The sequence below is a fragment of the Cyrtonyx montezumae genome, unplaced genomic scaffold, assembly GCF_038088225.1.
Source record: "Cyrtonyx montezumae isolate F1298 unplaced genomic scaffold, pur_monq_1.0 scaffold_8, whole genome shotgun sequence".
Classification (NCBI taxonomy): domain Eukaryota; kingdom Metazoa; phylum Chordata; class Aves; order Galliformes; family Odontophoridae; genus Cyrtonyx; species Cyrtonyx montezumae.
This window is the reverse complement of record NW_027072089.1, coordinates 46,299,386-46,321,910: the sequence shown is the minus strand read 5'-3', so window position 1 is coordinate 46,321,910 and position 22,525 is coordinate 46,299,386. Positions and strand designations below refer to the sequence as shown.

Below are 22,525 nucleotides of genomic sequence, written 5' to 3'. Positions count from 1 at the left end.
AAATGACTTTGTTTTGAAAGCCTTATTTTATGTGAAACTCTCTCTGTCATGTACTTATTATTTTAAACTTTTTCTGCATCCACTTTCATTTCTATTGTATAGACTCCACTCATTATTTGTTCCCCTTTCTTATCATCTCCATTAGCTTATTTTTATGTACAGCAGGCACCATTTTAAAAAGCTGGTTATGGATTTGAAGTGGCAGGATGACAATGGGCCACAATAAGAACACCATTAAAAAAAAATGGTTCTGTTCAGGAATTGAATGGTCAAGAGTCCACAATTTTGGTTGACTTCAGAGACCATATTCTCAAGATCACATGAAAAAACAAGGACAATTTCATAACAAATTATCATTCATAAAGAAAAAAAAAAGAAGTATCATCGTGTTTCTGAATTGATTTTGCTCCTAACTCATGATTTTATCTGACTGCTTTGGAAAAATATTCATATTGCTGTTTTTACTTTAAAAGAGGAAGAAAATATTTAAGTTTAATTAAGTCAGCACGATTAAATTTGTGCTTGGGGTTTTAAGAGCTGTCCAGGGACAACTACAACTAAAATTTGAGTTATTCTGATATTGAAATAAAGGATCATAAAAATATGAAATAAATAATTGACAATATCAAGGAATGGAAGAAAATAAGAAATAATAAGAAATCATCAAAAATAAAGTCTGGGAGTTCAAATATTGGTGATGTGATAATGGGAAGACTAAGTTACTTAAATGTTTTGAATGATATTTTATGAGGGCTGCTTTGAAAGCAGTGCCTACTACTTTATCATGTTGGCCCACAAAATCAGAGGTGGATGTTGCTGATTTGGCACTGGAGGTTGAACCTTCCCACCAATATTCTGTTAGACGTTCTTGTCGTGCAACAGATGGCAGCAGAAGGGCATTCTGACAAAATGGTATATGATGCAAAAGAGCATTTGAAGCAAAGGTGTGTCACTGAATTCCTCCGTGAGGAAAAATTTACACCTGTTGACATTCACTGATGCTTGCTGAATGTTTTTGGAGACCAAACAACGAGTGTAAGTACAGTGAGGTTGTGGGAGATCTGTACCAGCAGCAGTGACAGTGGGCCAACTTTGTTGCAGATTTTTACAAGAGCAGCATGCAGGCTCCTGCTCATTGCTGCTGAAAAGGGTGACTGTGTTAAAAATTTTTGTTTTTCATATGAGAATTTTCTGTGTCAGCTGGTGTTGTTTTGTTCTTTGTATCTCTTGCAGTTTCCATGGAAATAAATGTGAGGCTCTACTTTTTGAGCAACCTATGTGTTTTAAAGTGCCATCTTATGTGTTCTATATCAATATAGACAAATATAGTGGATAAAAAGTAGCCAGTGTAAAAAGAAAAGAGTGCAAAATAGGGATAAATTACCATAAATAAAAATTCTTTAAAAGATATTTGAGGGTATGATATGTTACTAGTTGCAATTTTGCAACTGGCAGATAAATACACTGCTTAGGTTTAGGAATAAGAGAACATTGGCCCTCCTTCCCAAGTACAACCACTTCAGAGTTCCCTTCTCATGTTGCACACATTTTAAAAAGTTGTTGAAAACTAGAGAGGCTTCAGGAGAAACCATTAGATTAGATTAGGATTTGACTGCTGTGATGTGACAAAAGACACAGCCTGTTAGGGTCAGTGGAGGGGGAGATGGAAAACTTTTGTCTCTATGAAGACAGTAAACCAGTGAAGTTCTGGGACTCATATCCATTTACACAAAGAGTTCCAGCACATGGCAGTTAAACATAGGAATGTAAGAAAATGTGTATTTTTAGAAGCAGATAAACATTGGAACAATCCACTAAGCAGTGTTGTACTTTCTTTTAACTTAAAAGATTTCATGTGATATTTGTGCTATGACTGCTGAAACAGTTTGGGGAATTAGATACTCAAGCATCCTTGAAATGTGTTCATTAAATTCTCCAAGATCTCGTGGGTTCATAAGAAATGTTTAGAAATGCAGCAAAGCTGAAAGCAATACTCTTTTTCAGCTACAGACTGTGGGATTTTATAGAAGGTGTTGTATAGTAGAGTGAGATGTTCTTTAATGTGCTACAAAGAGGGTTGGACAATATTGTGACAATAGCATCTCCTGCTCACAGAGTCAGCATATTTGTTTTGTAAATGAAAATAGCTAAAAACTCTTGACTTAATAGGAAAGTACTGAGATTGCTTCCAGTGTACTTTCAAAGTGTTTTCTTGCACTGCATCTGTTGAATAAGATTCTGATTCACTCATACTGTAGTAACAGAATGCTAATTCATCTCCATTTTCCTGTCACTGGTAGGGAAAAAAAATAAAAAGAAAAACAAGATCTGTGTACACTGGTAGCATCCAGCAGCTTAGCAAGCTTAGCAACTGCTTTATTATTATTATTATTATTACTATTATTACTATTATTACTATTATTACTATTATTGTTATTATTTCTCTTGGACTTTCAACATCTAATTTGATTGTCAAAGCATAAATGGTCTTTCAAGGATCTCCCTGATATGTGAGTGCCACTAGAGGAGATACCAATGCATGGTAAGATAGGCAAATTAACAGTGCATTTCTTGGTTTTCTGTCTTATTGTCTGAAGAAATAATTCACTTCAGATTTTTGTGTACCACCAGAAAAAAAATTCAGACTATTGTCTACCACCAGAAAAAATTTGATCTTCAATAAAGTGTCTGGATTACCTAATTTTACTTTGGTAAGAGTTACACTGAATTAGAGGCTACTTAGATATAGTGAACACTCAGTCATGCACCAGTACAGGTAATAATTTCACAGTTACTGGACATGACAACTGTTAAAGTAGGAACTGATCTATTTTCTTCGGTTTTCGCAGTTCACTGACTAGGTTCTGCATGGCTAAGAGTCACTGGTCCTTGAAACACAGTGGCAGATCCATAAGCAGTGCAGGCAATATTTGCAAGTCAATTTCCTACTGTCTCACTATCAGATGCAGAGATGCACATCTGAAATATTGTGCTCATTAGGTACAAAGTAAAGATCAGCTATGGATGAAGAAAATAGCTATACCTGTTGAATCAGAGTTAGATTCTATCCTGAGCTTGATTTACTCACAAAGACATCTTTTGTGAGTCCCTAGAAATCTGAATTCTGCCTGATAAATTTAAGCGTTGATCAGTAGCCTAGAACACTGCAATTTTAGTGCTTTTTTTTCTTGTCAATTTTTGTAAGAATGCAAAAATTGACAACATGTAAGCAACTAGAAAATTTAGTAGAAAATGGCTCGTCTGCTTGTGGTGATTAATATTTAATGAAATTATGACTTATTTCCTGCTATTGCTAAACAGCTTTAAAACTTCCTTTTTGTTGCATAAGTAAGCATGCTTATTATCTGCCCAGTGTTAAAATCTCAGGGTATAAGTAGTTACAATTTTTTTACCATAAAAGTGAACTTAGTAGTGTAAAACGTGCAGATTGTAATGGTTGATATATCAAACAGTAGTTTGGAAATCTGTTTATCCAAGGCGTCAATGTGACACCCAAAATATATTAGGTTGTTGGGGCTGTGTTGGTACACAAAACCTATATTTTATGATCTATATATCATTATCACAGTAAGAATTAAGCTGGTCAGATTGTTCCAGTTCCTATCTTTATCCTGTAGAACTTCCACATGGAAGATCAAGTCCAATAAGGAGATATAGCAGTATGTATTTTAGACAAGTTATTGACTAAAACTTCTGTGCGCTTTCTTTGCACAGCTTTTGTGGAACCTAAATGTTGGAAAAAAGAATAAAGTGTAAGGTAATTCTGGAATATATTATGTTTTCCATATCAAGACTTGCGCTTGACATTTGAGTTGAAGATTCCCAGTGCACAAGTAATTCACTGCTTTAAATTTGTGCCTGATACAATGAATATAAATACAAATATTAGTATTTGTTATTTCTATAAGTAAGCAAGTCCAAAAGGTAATATATATACTTGCTTATTTCAATAGCCTTATAATACAGCCATTCAGATTATATACTCTATATTGATCCTCTGCCTCACAGAAGTATCTTACTTTCCAATAAGACTGTTGTGATTTTAGTTTCAGATTGCTGTCAGAAGATACTCTCTGATCTGTAGCAACTAAGGAGGATGCACTGCTTCCTTATTGATAGACCCAGATAAAGTTTTGGAAACAGATAAAATAAGTAAGTTCAATTCTTGGTTTGGATAAATGATTCTGAGAAATGTTTGCAAAGAATTAGTAATCTAATTATTAAATGACATTAGATTGCATTGTATTATATATAAGCATATTTCTATATATATAGTTTTCTAAAGTATTTTGTAAAAGTAACAGATAAATATAATTTTATCTTTCTATCCAATCTGAAAATGTAATTCAAAAAGTATATCAAAAAGAGAACCTAGCTATCCCATGAGGTACAAATTGGACTGATTAGATCAAAACATATTTTCTTAATATTTGTCATGGAATCTGCCCATAAGGAAAATAATGCTAGTCAGGACTGAAGGCAAGTCAGTATGACATCAAGAAGAAGATTACACAATGAGTTGAAATGCAATCTTAAGTAGCAGTAAAGCTTCTCAGATTTAAGATCAGCAGCAACCCAATATAAGATCTAAGAAATTTTGTAGGGGGTGCAATAGTTTTATATTCACTAGGTAAAAGAGAATTGTGATATTAAAACCAGCACTTCCAATCAGGTGGTAATGAACATTTGTAGGATCATCTTTTTGTTGGTGGAAGGTTGTAACAAGGATGAATTTTTATCCTGAAGCAAGATTTCTGATCTAGCTTTGACTCTATGATACTTGGTGACACCAGTCAGATTTCTTAAAGTATCATGAGAAGAGTTAGTGTCTTAGAGCAACAATAAACAATGATACACAGGCTGTAGGAAAAGCCTGACAGAACCAGATATAGCACAGAATAATTTTAGAAATTACTAGCTGTGACAGAGCATCTGTTTTAAGGTTAGAGAAATTCATATCTTGAATCTGTTTGGATAATGAATTGATCTCTTGGGATATCAGTAGCCTGAGTTCTGAGGAAACAAAGTAATTGTTGCATGCTGATATCCTTGTATTACAAGAATTTGTTTGTCCTGCACTTCCTGACTGTCTGACCCTTCAGTACAGTGGGTTCTGTATTTTCAATTACTAAACTCTGTTGCACGATATTACGGTAAGGTTGAGTACTTGTAGCATGTTCTCTCTGAGTAATTGGTTAGCTGTCAAGGAAAGAGGAAAAATCAATAATATCAATAATTTTTTAGCTCTTAACTTCTAAATCAATTGTTCCATACATTGAGTAGCTCCCCTTGTGTATACAACTCTGTATGGCTATTTTGTTTTGATTACATTTATTTTTCCAATGCTTTCTTCATGTTTAAAGAAATGTCATAATGAACTAAACGAAAACCTTTTTCTTTCTCTTTCAAAACTGTGAAATTGATTACTTTCTGGACATGTGTACTTGGCATGAATCAACCTGGCTATATATTTGATTTGTAATTAAAATCCAGATGGTAAAATAAATTAAGAATGATAAAAGTAGTCTACTGATTCAGTAGATTACTTATTTCCTGTTTTACAGTTGTTCTGCCTCACACGCAATTCCATTTTCTTTACTAATTATATGTAGAATGTTATTTTATTGTTCTTCATAGCAATTTTGATACCTCATCAGAGATCCTTCTAGATTCGCATGATTGAAAAGGATTGGTGGAAAAACATGTATGATAGTAACTGATATTTTTTGCAACTATTCGAGAAGCTGCAAAGTAGTCAATGCTCTTCTGGTTGTCAGTAATAATTTTAATTCTTAAAATGAAATAATCCATTATTTCATATTCCTATTACTCGTATATAATGTCAGACTGAAAAACTGTTCTCCAGTTTTCATAACACTTGTGTAATTAATTATAAGATTGCAAATTACTTTGATTTCTAGCTGGAAATATCACTTTTAAATTTCTGATGTATGATTTGTTCTTAAAATTGTTCAACTTAACAGAATGTAGTATTCAAATAACAGCAGAGGTGAAATTGAAGTTCTTCACTAAGGAGACTGTGATTGTTCATGACGTTTGTTCTGCATGTGCTTAGCATGTTTCTTTTTTCCTGGACTTTCTTAGTAGGAAAGCTGAGGCATGTAAATGTTTGGGAAAAGCAATTTAAAAGGTGTTATACTGTGATCACAGAGAAATTCACTCTGACTTGAAAAACACATACTGTAGAGTGGCAATTTCATCTTTTTTTTTTTTTTAACTGGGATTTTTTGTACTGGTGTTTTTTCTATTTCCCTTAAAGAGCAATAGCTATGTCATTGCATACTCGAGCTCTCATGTGCATATTTACTAAGGATAAATACAAAGCAACATAAAATTTAGATTTAAGACATCTTAACAGTTTCTGTCCACAGTGAACAACTACTTATACTATAGTTACTGACTAGACATCCTAAAATGTTTTTTTTTCTGCATAGGCATCCTCCCTTTTCAATTTTAGTTTGCTATTTATTTTGTTTGAATCTATTTTCTAAGGATAACTTAAGCCCAGTATTTTGTCTTTTTTGGGAACTCCTAAATGGCAGAAAGTTAAGGAAAAAAACATTGATTTACAGATATTATACAATGCATACTTGCAGTGTATACTGCTATATTATGTATAGTGTCCTAAATATGTTATAGTACCCAGTCTTTTGTAATCCATCCTTTTCTTCCTATTTTCAATTTTGCTGCTGTTTAGATACTAAATGTCACAGTTCTGCAACACACAGAGGCAACATGCCTGCTGATGTATTTAGAACTTTCACAAGTCCTAAGTTAAATATGTAGCTCTATAATGTATTTATTTTCAATTAAAAAAATCAAGTTAAAATAGTGACTGGGTAACAGTGAATAAATGGACTGAGTTGTAGGGTTCACTCAAAGCATTTTCATATTGACTTTCTTCCAGATTGTGTGTTAAATGTGTAACTTTTATTGTTTGCTCAATTTCCAGTGAGAATAAGAACTTCTAACTAGTTCTAACTTTTCACTGTATTGATTAATACTCTTTGGTAGTCTATGGGAAATTAACTGGACAAACTGATAACATTCCCTTGCAGAGTAAAGCCTTTTGAGAACTATTAAGGTAAATTCTGATGACCATCCTTATTTTACTAGCATTCTGTGAAAGCTACAAATCATGGAGTCATAGCATCCTTAGAGTTGGAAGAAATCTTTAAAGGTCATGTAGTCCAACTCCTCAGCAATAAGAAGGGACACCACAGCTAGATCAGGTTGCCTAGAGCGTGGTCCAGCCTAGCCTTGAAAGTCTCCAGGGCTGTCCACCACCACTCTGATCAACCAGAGATAATAATGTAAAGGTTATTTATAGAAACTATATTTTAATTGTAGGTGATTTTTATATACTTTTTATATGTATCACATTTCTGATAAAATGCTTCAGTTGAAGAATCAGTTCTAATTCCTCCACTTCTTTGACTCTGTGTTTTAAAAGTGTTTCTTTAGCAAGGTTCTAACTAAAGCATCTGTTGAAATTTACAGTCACTAAACATGCAGAATGTGCACATGTCATGAAAGTTAAAAATCAAAAACATTTCTGCTAGTGTATGCCTTGTTTTATAAGAAAATGATCAGAGAGCTTTTTCAGAGCACAACTACTTTGTTTTCACTTCATAGATCTTATATTGCGATTAATCAATTACTAAAGTATAAGATAATATCTTCTTACATGGGTAATTATTAATTGATAATGTTATTCTAACTACAAATTACAATACATAGGAAAAAATAATCTGGAACACACTGAAAATAGAGTAGGCTGAGTAATACATTGCTATAGACAGAACTAGGAAAGCTCTGGAGAGGCAGGGAAGTTGAAAAAAGGAAAATTCTTATTACCTCACTAACAAGTTGTTTTTAAACGTTTAGTCCTTATTAGACACTCAACTTCCATTTTAGTGAAAAGGGGCTTGTTTAACATTAATTTAAGTTATTAATTAACATATTAAGTTTTTAGAGTCTGTAAATGTTTGTGTTGATAAAATTTAGGTGGTAGTTATTCAACAGAATGTATGTTTCCTGGTAATTATCTTTGCAAACTGAAAACTGGTTAAGTTTCCTAAAGAAAAGAAGGGACTCTAGGATCCTAATGTCTGGAATGATGATACAACAATCACAGATTCTCACATCAAAGAGGAGCATGAGGATTACGATAAATGTCCATTGTATGGTCTGAACATTGATTGACACAAGCCCTTGTCAGGATCATTTATTACAAGAGTACAGGCAGTTATTGTGGTTTAGTACTTTCATTGCAAGGGTATGAAATATATTTGCTTTTAAGTATCAATCTCTCTTCCTCGGGCATGACAAAAACCATGTGCTGACATTCTGCTACGACATGAATGTCATTTCTGTCAGTATATTTTTTTCTATGCTTGCTTTTCTTAAAGAGTAAGTGAAGGCCATGATAAATTTAATGTGTCTGATATTTCTCAAGAGGAAAAAACAAGCACATCAGAAAAGAGTGAGAGTCACAAAATGTGTAAGGAATTGTGGACACCTTAAAAAGCTTACAATTATTGTATTGTAGTAATCCTTCTGATTGCAAAATACATAGAAACTCATTTTCTTTGACATCTGTACTTTTTGGTGTTACATGCTATCAGTGTTTCATCAGTTTAAACTGTCACTGATTTCAGGCATTCTCTCATTCTAGAGTTTCTTTTACTATTCATCTGATTAAACTTCAGTACTAGGGGTTTATTGAGGGATTTGTAATGATGGAGGCCCAGTGAAGCTGTTGAAAGGACAGAGAAAGGGAGGTTTGGTGTCCTGTAGTTCTTTATCAGCAGCTGCTGCTGCCGATGTGGAAAAAGCCCTATGTACAAGTAGTCCACTCCACTCTTCCATGTATGAGGCTTTAGATGCAGAATTTCAGAAAAGTAATTTAGGAGACACATTGAGAGTTCATTCTTGCTAATGTAAACTTTGGAAACACTCTTAATCAAGACTGTATCAAGACTGAAGGCTATGTACAATATAGAAGAAACTTTCTGGGTGAACCCACAAACTACAGTTTGTTTTTCATAAGGCTGGCTGACCTGGGGAAAGCCTATGAATGATGATCAGGACATATTTGTGTGAGCCTGAGTGAGATGAATTCAGCAGTTCCTTGTGTTCTTATCATTTATCAATTAAGGCCATCTGGTCTTTGTACGTATAAGATTGTCTCCCTTCACAACGCTTCAGAGCAGAATATAAATGTTGCATTGTACTGAAAACAAACAAACAACAATTGAACAGTGCACTTATCATTGTCCTCCTTGTCCATGCACTTGTAATGTGGATTAAGCAGTAATGCCATAAATTTGACACCTAATGAGAAACATCAGTGAAAGCCTTTTAAATATTATGAATGGCTTTATGCTTGCTTTTGAGATGCAGCATTTCTTCTGGAATGGAAGACAAGACACCCTGACAGAAATGACAAATTCTGTTTAAAAATATTCTGAATATATTGCCACTTTTACTGCTTGTGCTTTCACATATGTATTCCCTTTGTGCCTTAAAATAATAATAAAAAAAAAGTAGGTATTCCTGTACGGTAAGAGGAATACCTGTAAATATTAGGTCCTGCCTCCGTGTCAGCCTTTCTATCTGAAAGTCAGTGCCGTGTTGGCAGACCCACACTGGTCTGCCTATCAAAGCACCTGACATCAGTGTGTCTCCACCCATTCCTGTACGTATATATTTTGTCCTGGTGTGTCCAACCCACCAAAGAACTGGTATTGTGGGAGGAGGAAGCTCTTTCAGAAAGACTACTTCAAACTGGGGAGATATCTGTCCTGATAGCTGCTGTACTTTTGGTCTCAGTGAGCTCCAAGCAAGGCAGTTTGCCTTCTTGTGATCAACTTTCCTTAACAGGTTAACCTGCAAGTGAAACATTCGAAGGCTGGCTGCAAGAAATTCTCCATAAAAGTTCTCATAACTGCTCTGGTAGAGCACTAACAGAGCTCTGTTGAAAATGAGAACTGTACTCCCACCTACAATGCATGAGTAGACAATGCAGAGAGAAAGCTTCTTCACACTCAGTCACTTCTATTTTGGAAAGCACACCTGCTGCCTTGGCACCAGAAGTAGCTAGCTGTGTCTGTGACATGGTATCAGCAGTTGTCCTGAAAGCACATGAAATATCACATGAGAATTTTGATGATATCTTGCTTCTACTGCTTTTGGTGGTGTTTTTGGATTTGTCTCACTCATGTCAGCTCATGCTGTTAAATTTTTGATCCATCCTACATGGAGAGAAAATTTGATTTTTCATAAATCACTAGCAGCACCTTTCTCTGGGGGACATTTGGCAAGATTTTTCTGTCACACACTGTGATGTAAATATTTCTTGAGGCATTTTTCTACTATATTTCTACTAATCTGCATCACAGGTGCTGTGCCAGAGGTCCTGTCTATAGCTGAAAGAATATATCTCTTTAGTTCCCTTGATTCTCATTATGAAACTGAAACACATTTCTTTCCATTGAGCTCTGTAAACATGAAGCTGTAGATAAATTTCTTTCCATTTCAAAAAAATATCAGTTCCATAAATGTATAACCTGATGATAGAAGGCACTTCCCCACTTGCTTACTCAAAAACTTCTACATTGTCTTTTCCTGTTGTAATATCTCAGTTAACAGTTTTTTGTGCAGTCAGTCCACAATATTCACTTTTCCTCCAAATATATGCTCCAAATAATGGAGTATATGCTCCAATAATGGAATATATGCTCCAAATAATTTCATTTGTTTAACGTTTATGCTAGCTCTATTTTCCGTTTATCTCTTTATGATAACATATGTAAGACATAATTTCTGTTGAAGTGCTTAAGAATCCTTGAGACAGTGGCTGGTTTTGAAACCCACAATAATACACAATCTCTTTGCAATTCAGTAAAGATTACCTAGATTTCACAGGAGGAAAAAAAAAGTTACATACAATGAAAATTCAATTTAGTTAGTGTTAATTGCAATCAGGGTGCTTTTATAGTCCCTGGAAACATCATTTCTGATATTAGAATTTAGCTTTTACAAAAAAATATAAAATTAAAGAGCTTTTTAAAAACTTACAAATACTTGCAGCTTTGTGACATATTCTGACCTATGGGAACATCAGAGGAAAATGCTTTTGTTACTACTGTTGAAGTAAGATTCTTAAAATGTCAGATTGATCTTGTGTTTTTGCCAAATTTTACCTTACCCCATAAGCTGGTGCTGTTGAGAATGGGAGAAGCTTCTATGATAGATCAGTTAGATTGATCAGTTAGTCATGTTCAAGCTGAGCAGATATGTTGGTACTGTTATGTATCTGTAGCAAGCTCAGGGAACAGCATGCTGTTAAGACTGTCAAAGATAACTCATTAACTTGTTTTTCAGTTTATTTTATTTTTACAGTACCCAATATGTTAAGTTTTGTTTTGTGTTCTTTTGTTTTTGCTTTTGTTTTTTTTTTCCTCTGCAATTAACTCATCAAAATCCTCCCATAGTGTTTCTCTGTTAGGATATCAAGTTTAGTGTTCCACTTAGGGTCCAGTGTTTGGAGTTGAGGAACATTCTTACATGTTGATCAGTGTAATGGTTCTGAATCTTCAGCTGTCTTCCAGAAGTCCTGTAAGAATCTGAAGTCCAAACTAACATCCTTAGTTCTTTTTTTTTGGGGGGGTTGTTAGCATGTAGAATAAAGAAGCTTTTGTGTGTGCTGTTTTAGCTGCACCATCATTGTAAGAAAAATATTGATGAATAAATGAGCAAAGATTCGATTCATTAATTGAGATGAGACAAGACTGCAACAATTCTGTCTATTGTTTTGCTCCTGAGCTTTTCTATGAGCAGTTGAACTACAAATCTGAAAAGTGATAGTCTTTGTAATTTAAATTTAGATCTTTCTGTTTAATATTTACTGTTTCTCCCTAATAATTTACTGTCTGATGAAAGTTAACCATCCAGTCCTATGTTTTCCAGGTGTAACTGAGCGTAACAGCCAACAAGGTATCTAGAAAGGGAGGCAGATAAACAAGCTTCCTGTCAGTAGGCTTATATTTTCTATATGGAGGGTTGTACTTTCCCAGAAAAATGTGAAGGATTAAAAAACATAAGAAAAAAAGGCTCAAAAAATTAGGAGGAAAAATATGGGGAAAAAAAAGCTGATGATCTCTTTTTTTTTTTTTTCCGCATCATTGTATGATTATTACAAATTTTAATGCCTTTCTTCTAAAGGAAGACAAGATCTAAATCAGAGTTCATGTTCTGGAAAGTTCTGCTGATTCTTGGCAGAATTACTCAGGCCCATCGGATTCTTGCCAATCTGCTTCTGCTAAGAGCTGAAATGAATATGAGTCAACAATCATTTTAATGATCTTCTGTTTATTAACAAAGAGGATACAGAAAACATATTTTTTTCTGAATGCAGGAAGTACAAACAGCAGGCAATTTCCTTGCCTCTAATGTCATCACTGCATTTTCAGCCTGCCCTGTGTAACATGGATTTATTTCTTAACCTCTGTACAAGGACATGCATCCACAACTTCTCCTCTAGTTCCCTGCTGCCTGACTTTTGGCATTTGTCAGGTAATGAATTCTGAAGCTTCAGTTTCAGTCTTCAGTAATGGTGTATTTAAAGGAATTTCTGCCTATTCCATCATGAAGCCACAGTTGTTTCATTGCATCTAAAAGTTGACTTCGTGACACAGCACTGAGGTGAATGCCTGAGATGGATAGTGTGAGTAGGATAGGGGATTCCTTCAGTGGACTTTAACAGTGAAGAGTCCTATACTGTCTAAATGTATCCTGATGCTGTAAATATGACAACCCTATCTTACAAGGTTAAAAGTCTGTCTAGCCTCATATGCCATATCCTATTGTCAGCTATGAGAAATAGCAACTGCCATAGGAAAACAGAGAGCTTAAGTACAGGGTTAGAGATCTCCCCAAAATTTCCTCTATCTCTTTGGTGAGATCAAAGTTTCATATTTGTTTTGAATAGCCTATGATGGATCTTTCTTTTATGGATCTTCCTTTTATGGGTGTGCTCAGTTATATATTGAGGGTTTAGAGAAAGGAAAAATATTACGTAATTTAACCTGAGTAACTAATTCTATAAAGCATCCCTTGTAAAACTAATCTTTGCTATTGCTAGTAAATATTAGGTAGTTACTTAACTGCAGTAAATACCTACATTACTGTTGAGCTGTTGTAATTTTTTTCTTAATTCCTACAGAAATCATGGATTGGTATGAAGATGCCAATATTTGAATCAAAATGTCACTCTTCTTTTATTGTGCTTTAAAAAGGCTTTCTTAAGATGTGTAATGAGGGGTCAAAATATGTATCAGAAGTTTCTGGAGGTGAAACCCAATTAATGGTTTGAAGTCTGATGCAATAGGAAAGAAAAAAAACATTCTGATGAATCAGCTGGTGGTACGGCTGGTCTTCCCTTAAGAGCTTTATGTACTTTAGGTTAGCATCAGGTGTTAAAGAAGGTGACCCGGGGAACTACAGGCCTTCTCAGCCTGACCTCGGTATCAGGGAAAGTTATGGAGCAGATGATCTTGAGGGAGATCACACGACATGTGCATGGCAACCAGGGGATCAGACCCAGCCAGCACGGGTTCACAAAGGGCAGGTCATGCTTGTCAAACCTCATCTCCTTCTATGACTGGGTGACCAGACAGGTAGATGAGGGAAAGGCTGTTGATGTAGTCTACCTGGACTTCAGCAAGGCCTTTGACACGGTCTCCCACAGTATTCTCCTGAGGAAACTGGCAGCCCGTGGTGTGGACAGGTTCACTCTTCTCTGGGTGGAGAACTGGCTGGAGGGCCGTGCCCAGTGGGTAGTGGTTAATGGAGTTAAGTCCAGCTGGCGTCCTGTTATGAGTGGTGTCCCCCAAGGGTCAGTTTTGGGGCCCATCTTGTTTAATATCTTTATTGATGACCTAGACGAGGGGATTGAGTGTACCCTCAGTAAGTTTGCAGATGACACCAAGTTGGGAGGATGTGTCAAACTGCCTGAGGGTAGGGAGGCCCTTCAGAGGGATTTGGATAGGCTGAACAGCTGGGCTGAGCTCAGTGGGATGAGGTTCAATAAGGCCAAGTGCCGGGTCCTGCACTTTGGCCATAATAACCCCATGCAATGCTAATAGGCTTGGGGCAGAATGGCTTGAAGAATGTAGAGAGGAAAAGAACCTGGGGGTGTTGGTTGATGCTCGGCTCAACATGACTGGAATACTGGGATTGATGGCTACAAGCTCTTCAGAAGGGATAGACAGAGAAGAAAGAGTGGTGGCATAGCTCTCTATATCAAAGAGTGTTTTGATGTTGAAGAACTAGTGGTTGGAAATGACAAAGTAGAGTGTCTATGGATAAGGATCAGGGGGATAGTCTTTAGGAGTGACATCGTGGTGGGGGTCTGTTATAGACCACCTAGTCAGGATGAAGAAATAGATGAGATGTTCTATAAACAACTCGTAGATGTTGCACGATGGCCAGCACTCGTTCTCATGGGGGACTTCAACTTCCCTGATATATGCTGGAAATACAATACTGCGCAGAGGAAGCAGTCCTTGAGATTTCTAGAATGTGTGGATGATTGCTTCCTGACACAGCTGGTGCAAGAGCCTACCAGGGGAGATGCCTTGCTTGACCTACTTTTCACTAACAGGGAAGGACTAGTAGGGGATGTGAAGGTTGGAGATTGTCTTGGCCAGAGTGAGCATGAAATGGTGGAGTTTGCTATTCTGGGTGCCGTCAAGAGGGTGACTAGCAAAACTATTACCTTGGACTTCCGGAGGGCAGACTTTGACCTGTTCAGGACACTTGTTGCAAGGGTCCCTTGGGACTTGCTCCTGAAGGGTAAAGGGGTCCAGGAAGCCTGGATGCTCCTCAAGATGGAAATCTTATGAACTTATGAGCCGGCAGTATGCCCAGGTGGCCAAGAAGGCCAACAGCATCCTGGCCTGTATTAGAAATAGTGTAGCCAGCAGGAGCAGGGAGGTGATCATCCCCCTGTACTCAGCTCTGGTACGGCCGCACCTCGAGTACTGTGTTCAGTTTTGGGCCCCTCACTACAAGAAGGACATTGAGGCCCTGGAGCGTGTTCGGAGAAGGGCAACAAAACTGGTGAGGGGTCTGGAGCACAAGTCTTATGAGGAGCGGCTGAGGGAGCTGGGATTGTTTAGTCTGGAGAAGAGGAGGCTCAGAGGAGACCTTATTGCACTCTACCACTTCCTGAAGGGGGGTTGTGGTGAGGAGGGGTTGGGCCTCTTATCCAGGCAGGACGAGAGGGAATGGCCACAAGTTGCGCCGGGGAAGATTTAGATTAGACCTGAGGAAACATTTTTTCTCTGAAAGAGTGGTCAGGCACTGGAATGGCCTGCCTAGGGAGGTGGTTGAGGCACCATCCCTAGCGCTGTTCAAGAAGCGTTTAGATGAGGTGCTAAGGGATTTGATTTAGTAGTTCAGTGGGTAGGGATGGTGATAGGAGGATGGTTGGGCTAGATGATCTTGTAGGTCCTTTCCAACCTAATGTATCTATGAATTTATAAGGCAGTCATAGCTGTGGGTAAACTAATCAAGTAACACATCCCACCTATTTCCCTCATATTCCATACTATTTTGAGACATAGCTTGATTAATTATATAATTAAATTCTTCATTTGAAGAAAAAAGAAAAAAAATGACGCATGAAAAAGCTTTGAAAGTATTTAAGTAGCTTATTTTTTTTTCATTTGGACAAAGCTCCAAGTCTTCTATTTACTCATTTAATCTGTCATTCCATTGCACCCAAGGGCAAAGTGTTGCTTCTGTGTGCTTCAGTAATTTTGTACAGCATGCAGAGAACAAACAAATATCAAGTGACTGAAATAATAGTGGATTTCAGGCAGGAAGCTGTTTCCTCTTCTCCCCATGCATTTTTAATAGAGATTTTCTTGACTGCACAGTACTAATTGCCTCGGATTTTATAAATGTGTTTGTAATAACAGTGGATATAAAACCCAGGTCAAAAGGCTTCTCAGAATATACTTTTTCCACCAGCTTATGGATATTGGCTTGAAAAATATCTGGATTGTAGAGTGAACTACCTAGGAAATCAAAAGCATACAATTATTTCTGTTTTTATAGAGTACTAGGTAAGATAGTAATATCTGAAGGCTTTGCTTAGTATTGTTTAAAGCCTTATACTGACCAACATAATGGTGAGAGACAGCGAAAAAAGCTCTTAGAATTCACTTTTATGAACAATTGTTTTTAAGTACATCCAAATTATATATCACCTTATTTTAGATGTTTTGGAAGCTTTCAGTATTTTGGTAGGGTGTCATGGTATCAAAAATAGGTCTTCAGAGACTTATGACACTAAAATCATAGAGTTGGATTATTGAACAGAAGTTTCCTGATTGTCGATACTATTAAATTGTTAATTAAACAGAAATTTCATTTTAGAAAAGGAAATTGCAATTATTAAAAAGTACAAGTCATGTCTATCTTACTACACAGAAAATATAATAACATTTTATAAGGAAGTTCACCATCAGTTAGAAAAAGTTGTCTCTATTGAGTAGACCTAGATTGGCTTTTTCTGACATAAACAATTGACAACTGTTTGTTGATCACATGCGATATTCTGATGAACAAAATAGTTCTCCAACATGTTCTGTGCATTTAAATGTGAAATTGAGAGATATATTGTACACCCATTTTATAATTCTTAATATATAGCTGAACTTTTGGAGAATTAATTTATTTAGTAGAGTTAGCATCTGTGAGCAAAACAAATTCTAAAAGTACATTTTTAGCAGCTAAATTTACAGTAAATTACAGCTAATTTAGCAGTAAAATTACATTTTTAACATTTAAGGCAAGTTCATTCAAGGCTAACTTTGGCTTACTGTGAAGAACTAGAGTGGTGTTACAATTAGGAGATAACTTAGTTTTGATGGTTTCAAGTCATGTTTAAAAAAATTGAACGGTTATGATCAAATTTCTGCATAATATTAGCTGATTATTAATCCAAAAGTGCATGTAAAGATTAAGAGTAAACAGAGTTCAGAAAATGGAACCAGTAATAACTAACAGTGTATTCAAGATACTGGTATCTTGGTGCCCAGAAACTTCCCTCTACTAGTTTTGCTGAGGAAGACACATGATAAACCTGATTTTTAAATAGTAACATTCTTAATCCATCTTTGCTGTTCTCAGTACTAGTGTGCTATTGTAGGTTTCCTTGTACCTAGTGTAATACCATGCTTGGTAATAAAACATGGTGCTTCTGTGGAAAGGTTTCCCCATCTATTTATCCTAGCTATAGGCATTTTATGCTCATGAGCTCCTAGATCATTTTTCATCTGTAATCTATGTTTGTAGTCTCAAATAAGCTTTTCTACTCTCATGGTTGGATTCTTATTCCATTCCACTGTATTTTTAGATGTCCTGACTGGAAGCAGCTCTTGTTTTACCTCGCATTTGAAATCATATTACTTGCCTTGTTAACCCTACTTAGGCAAAAGTCATTAAAATAGGGATTATAAACACTACACTGGCCTGTGTCGGCCCTTTCCATTGTAGGAAATACTGCCAGTAAGGCAACAATTTTGATGTGTATCAAATATGAATTTTTGATAGATTACTGTTCATTTATTTATTATAGTGAGCAAGAGGTTTTCAAGTTACTTTTTGAGGTAGAAGATCCAGAAGGCATAGACATTCCAGGTGGTTGTTTTGAAATAAAATCCTTGTGAAATGTGTTGGCACTGTTTGATGAAATGGCAAACAGGATAAAAAGTCTTAAGGGATCAAAAAATCCTAGTATATATTTATCTGCTCTTGTTGGGGAAGAGTGCCACGTGTCTGGTTTGGTTTAAAGGATTACATCTAGCTTGAAGAAAACCAGCCTCTTATTCTGCTGTAAGAAAAAAAAATCTGTAGCTGTGCTTTGCTTGTGAAATGTATTCTTCATCACTAAATTATTTGGGGGAATAAGGTACTGCCTGGATCCTAGTTTTATTTCAGTGGGTTTAGTATACAATTTACACATGTAGCAGGTAGTAGCTCAGTTTTTTCTTGTGACCAATTACCATATTTTTTATAACAATTTCAGAATTTTTTTTAAGTCTTTGCTCCATACTTTGTATTATACAAGTTAACATTTAAGAACAAATAAATCAAGGAACTAGGTTTTCACAGTGTTCATACTGACATCATTTCTCAACTTCTATTTTTTTGACATGATACCAACATACTTCAGGAATCTTACCTGATTTCTCACAGAAATTTTAATATAAAAAGAAAAGGATGTACTAGTGGTCAACAGAAATTAAACTGAAGCATAAGATAACCATAACTAGGACATTTACAGAATTCCTACTACTTGGTTTTGAAACTCACGACACTAAAAATGATTTTTATGTTTTAAAGATTTGCACTCGTGGCATATATCTGCAAAACCACCATTTAATATTTGACAGAAATATTGGAATTATATTACTTGAGCAAAATGCAGTGATAAGTAGAGTACCAATAACATGATTTAGCCCTGTTGCAATCAACATAAATAACTAAATATATAAACATATAAAAAGATGTTCCTCAGTAATCCATTTTGGAGTTGGCAGTTCCTCGCCAAATAATAAAAGAGACATTTTCACAGTCTAAGTAAATGGATGTTGATTCAAGCAGAAGATGTAATAGCTCATCTTGAAATATGGCTGATTGGCTAGAAATAGTAAGATAGCAAAGGATGAGAAGCAGTATAGGCTGCAGAATGCAATTTTGCAGAGATTAAGCACAAGTGTCAATGTCAAAAGGCACACCCACACATCAGTCGTCTCCAGTTTCTTCCCTTAAAAATGTATGAACCACAAATTTATAGAAAAACATTCATTCAGATCAAGTAAAACTGCTATAGTAACTGTTTGCTGGGTTGCTAACACAATGAGTTGACATAGCTGCCTGTTACTGTATTATTAAAAAAGCATTTTGTATCAGTTAGTACACTGATCTCTGGGGCTTGGACTTCCCTGTGAAGTGTTGCAGCTTTGCACATTCCTTGCTTTTCTGTCAGAGTTTGACATGTGAATTCACAGCAGATTCAGTGGGAAAGGGGAAATGTATCCAGTTGATAAGCTTGGCACTTCGTCAGCTCTTTGCAGCACCCTGGGTAGGCTTAGTAGCCTATCACACAGCATAATAATGCTTTTGCCTCCCAAGGGAAAACCCGCATTGTTTTAAAGGTTTGCGACAGTGAGGAGAGAGCAGATAGACCTGAGAGCAGGCTCTTCTTCCTGCCCCAGCACAGAGGTTTAACAGAGACGTTTCATGACTAGCAAAGAAAAGCTGATGGCATATTTGATCCTTAGTGACAGAGCAGCTTGAGCAGGATATGTGGAGAAGTGAAATTACAAATTAGCCAACAGCTTAGCCAACTGCCTTGTTCTCAAGACTTCTTTCATTTATTTCCAGTGGAAACACAGTCTGCCTGTATGAAGTGAAACTATGTAGGTAAGATTTCGGATATGCAGTGTTGTTAAAATTGTTATGTACTTTGGCTGGGCCAGTGAGAGATTTTCTTCTCCTACCTTTCTATGCAAGTGTGAGATGGACATGGAAGTGAGACCGAGCCCTGACCTCAGCCTATTGCCATTAATTTGTTCCCTTACACATTAATCTACTTGTGAGAAATCGTCATCCTTGCTGCTTGGAGATGTCCTACCTATACAGCTGAAATGTTTTCTGGAAAGGTGCTTTGTAGTTTGCAGGATTGTTACTGAAATGGCCTTCCTCTCCGTATGAGATTAGCATGGTGTCCAGTGAGCTTTTGAGTCCACTTCCTTCAGTGGCAGCATACTGTGATCTGTTATGGGTAAATATAAATATATGCCTTCTTCAAAGTTGTAAAAAAATAAAAATAAATACTGTATAAGAAACTCATGGGAATTTCAAGATAGGTCAAACCAGGGCTTCAGTTCTTGCAATAAAAGGCAGTCTATTTACTTTTTAGTTGCACAATGAAAGATAAACTGGTAGTTTGCCTGGTGCTTTTAAGTGAAAAACATTATTGTCATCTTCCTCCTCTTCATTATTATTTGGACGAAACTGCATGCACTGCCTTTGGTACAAATTTATTTAAGAGCTTGTACTTAATGGAATTTTGGAGACATTTCCAGATAAGTCTAAGAAATTTCAGAAACTTGAAGTCATATTGCATTCTTGCTCTAGTATCTTTAGCCTGATCTTAAAAATCATTCTCTTTCATGAGCTGTTAGACAGTGAGTTGTCTACTTAATTTGAAAATGAGAATACATTGAAAATCTTATCAGAATTGAAGTGGTGGAAGTTTTACTGTAGTACTGCCATTATTTCCAACGTTGCAAAAATTCCCATTAATTAGTAAATTCCTTTTGAAGTTTAATTATGGAACATGGATAGCACTTTGAAACATATTGCACCAATCAGCTAAGATCAAATTTGAAAATCTTAATGTAATGAGGCCAATTCACTGTTCCAAATAACTTCCAGTCAATATTGTGTCTTTTTAATTTGGGAACACCACAGGGATTCATCCTACTCTTGTATTATTTCTGACCTATTGCAGTGTTTGCTGTCATTTGTTGACATAACACATTTGTTTTTTATGGATCTGCTGATGTTATGCAACTGCTTCTCACGCTGTCAAGAGAGAAGTGATAAAAGACTTGTGAAAAATATTTATTATGACACTTTCTTTAATGTAAAAACATTTATGTTGCTTTTCTTCCTTATTCTCTAATGATCTTCTGTAATCAAATCACATTTTGTATCCTTCAGTGCAGGTGCATTTTTGACTATACCACTTTGTTCAAACACTAGAGTAACTGAGATTTGAAGTTAACATTTATCAACAGCCCATTTTCACAGGTAGTGCAGTAAGTGCTTACATTTATTATGTAAGTAGATGTAAAATTTCTAGTGTTACTATTAGAGGATCACAGAACATCCTGTGTTGGAAGGGACTCATAAGGATCATTAAGTACATCTCCTGGCTCCACACAGACCACTCAAAATCCAGCCTGTATGTCTGAGAGCGTTGTCCAGATGCATTTTGAACTCTGTCAATTCGGGCCATGCCCACTGCCCCGGGCAGCCTATTCCACTCTATTCCCTCTGGTGCAACACCTTTCCCTAGCCCCCATCTAACCACCCCTGATGCAGCTTCATGCTGTTCCCTCAAATCCTGTTGCAGTCACCAGAGAGCAGAGCTCAGCACGACCCCTCTGCTCCCCTCATTGTTGTGCCTTCACCCCTGTGTCCAGATGATTTATAAAAACTTGGAAGAGAACTAGCACTAAAATAGAACCCTGGGATATCTGGAAATAAGAAACAGTAAGAAAAGGTTATATCTAATGTTGACCTTGTATGTACAATATCAAAAATTTGAGTTAGAAATCTTATTGGTGGTAATCACTTCATTTGGCTGTGGGAGGTTAAAGCAAGATCAACTATTTATGGTCCAATAGACAGCTGTGGTAAAAATACCTGGTCACTAAGATACTTGAAAACTATTCTTGGAGTGATGCAGTCAATGTGAATAAAGTTCAGATGGGGTTTTCTTACACTGCTGAATCTAGAACTCTAAATAAAAGAGATAACTTAGGTTTCTATGCCTCTTCATAAATCCTACACATATCAGAAACATGGCATGCAAATCAAGTAGAGCTGCAGTCAATACTTGAAACAGCTCAATCATGGATGTTTCTGTTTTAGATAGAATATAAATATCATCAGTTGTTGGGTGTTTGCCTGTTTGCACATAGACCAGTTGTTTGAACTTGCATAGCAGATGATGCTAGCATTTATTCTCTAGAAACGTAATTGCACTTTATATTCAGTATGAGTGTCTTTCCAAAGACATTGACGTATGACAGCATCTAGTTTGTTGCTGTTTGGTAATGACTTCATATCTCTGCCTCAGAATCATCAATATACTGTCTTCATTTTTTGTGCTTCAGCAGTTTCAGGTGCAATATGATGTTTGTTCAACTGTGCTTGCCATCTCCAAAGTACATTAATGTACACTGAGAGAAGGCAAAGTGACTGGAAGAGGAATTAATAATTACAATAATGACTGGCTGTTATTCGTGCTTATTCTGAGGAGTATTCTAATTAAGTGTTTGGGAAATGGCTGCTTCCTACATAGGTGTCATCTATATTGATTCCTGAGATGGAAGGCAGTCAATTTAATACTGAATGCTTCACTTCACCTAGAAGTAATACTGACTCCTATACTCACTTTCTCATGTAGCCATATGCTGATATATATATTTTCGCTGCTACCAGGCTGTGACATGTCCTAGGAAAGCCTAGTAAGTTCCTAGTAAGCTGTGGTATCAGGGCAAGTTAGATTTCACCTGTGTTGTGAAACAGGAACATTTCTCTCGTTTCTTATAGATCTCGCCCACAGACAAGAGCCAAGGATCTGCAAAAGTTATTGAAAAATAATTCC

At 36.2% G+C, this 22,525-nt stretch overlaps 1 protein-coding gene across 1 annotated transcript in view; it reads left to right on the top strand.

Annotated features, from left to right (window-relative positions):
* The window catches only part of DLGAP1 (DLG associated protein 1), a 391,301-nt gene that overhangs the window by 155,483 nt on the left and 213,293 nt on the right, over positions 1-22,525 (top strand). The window contains exon 4 of the mRNA XM_065752000.1: positions 4,068-4,173. The gene's annotated coding sequence lies outside the window, so the exon portion shown is untranslated. The remainder of the gene's footprint in view (positions 1-4,067; positions 4,174-22,525) is intronic.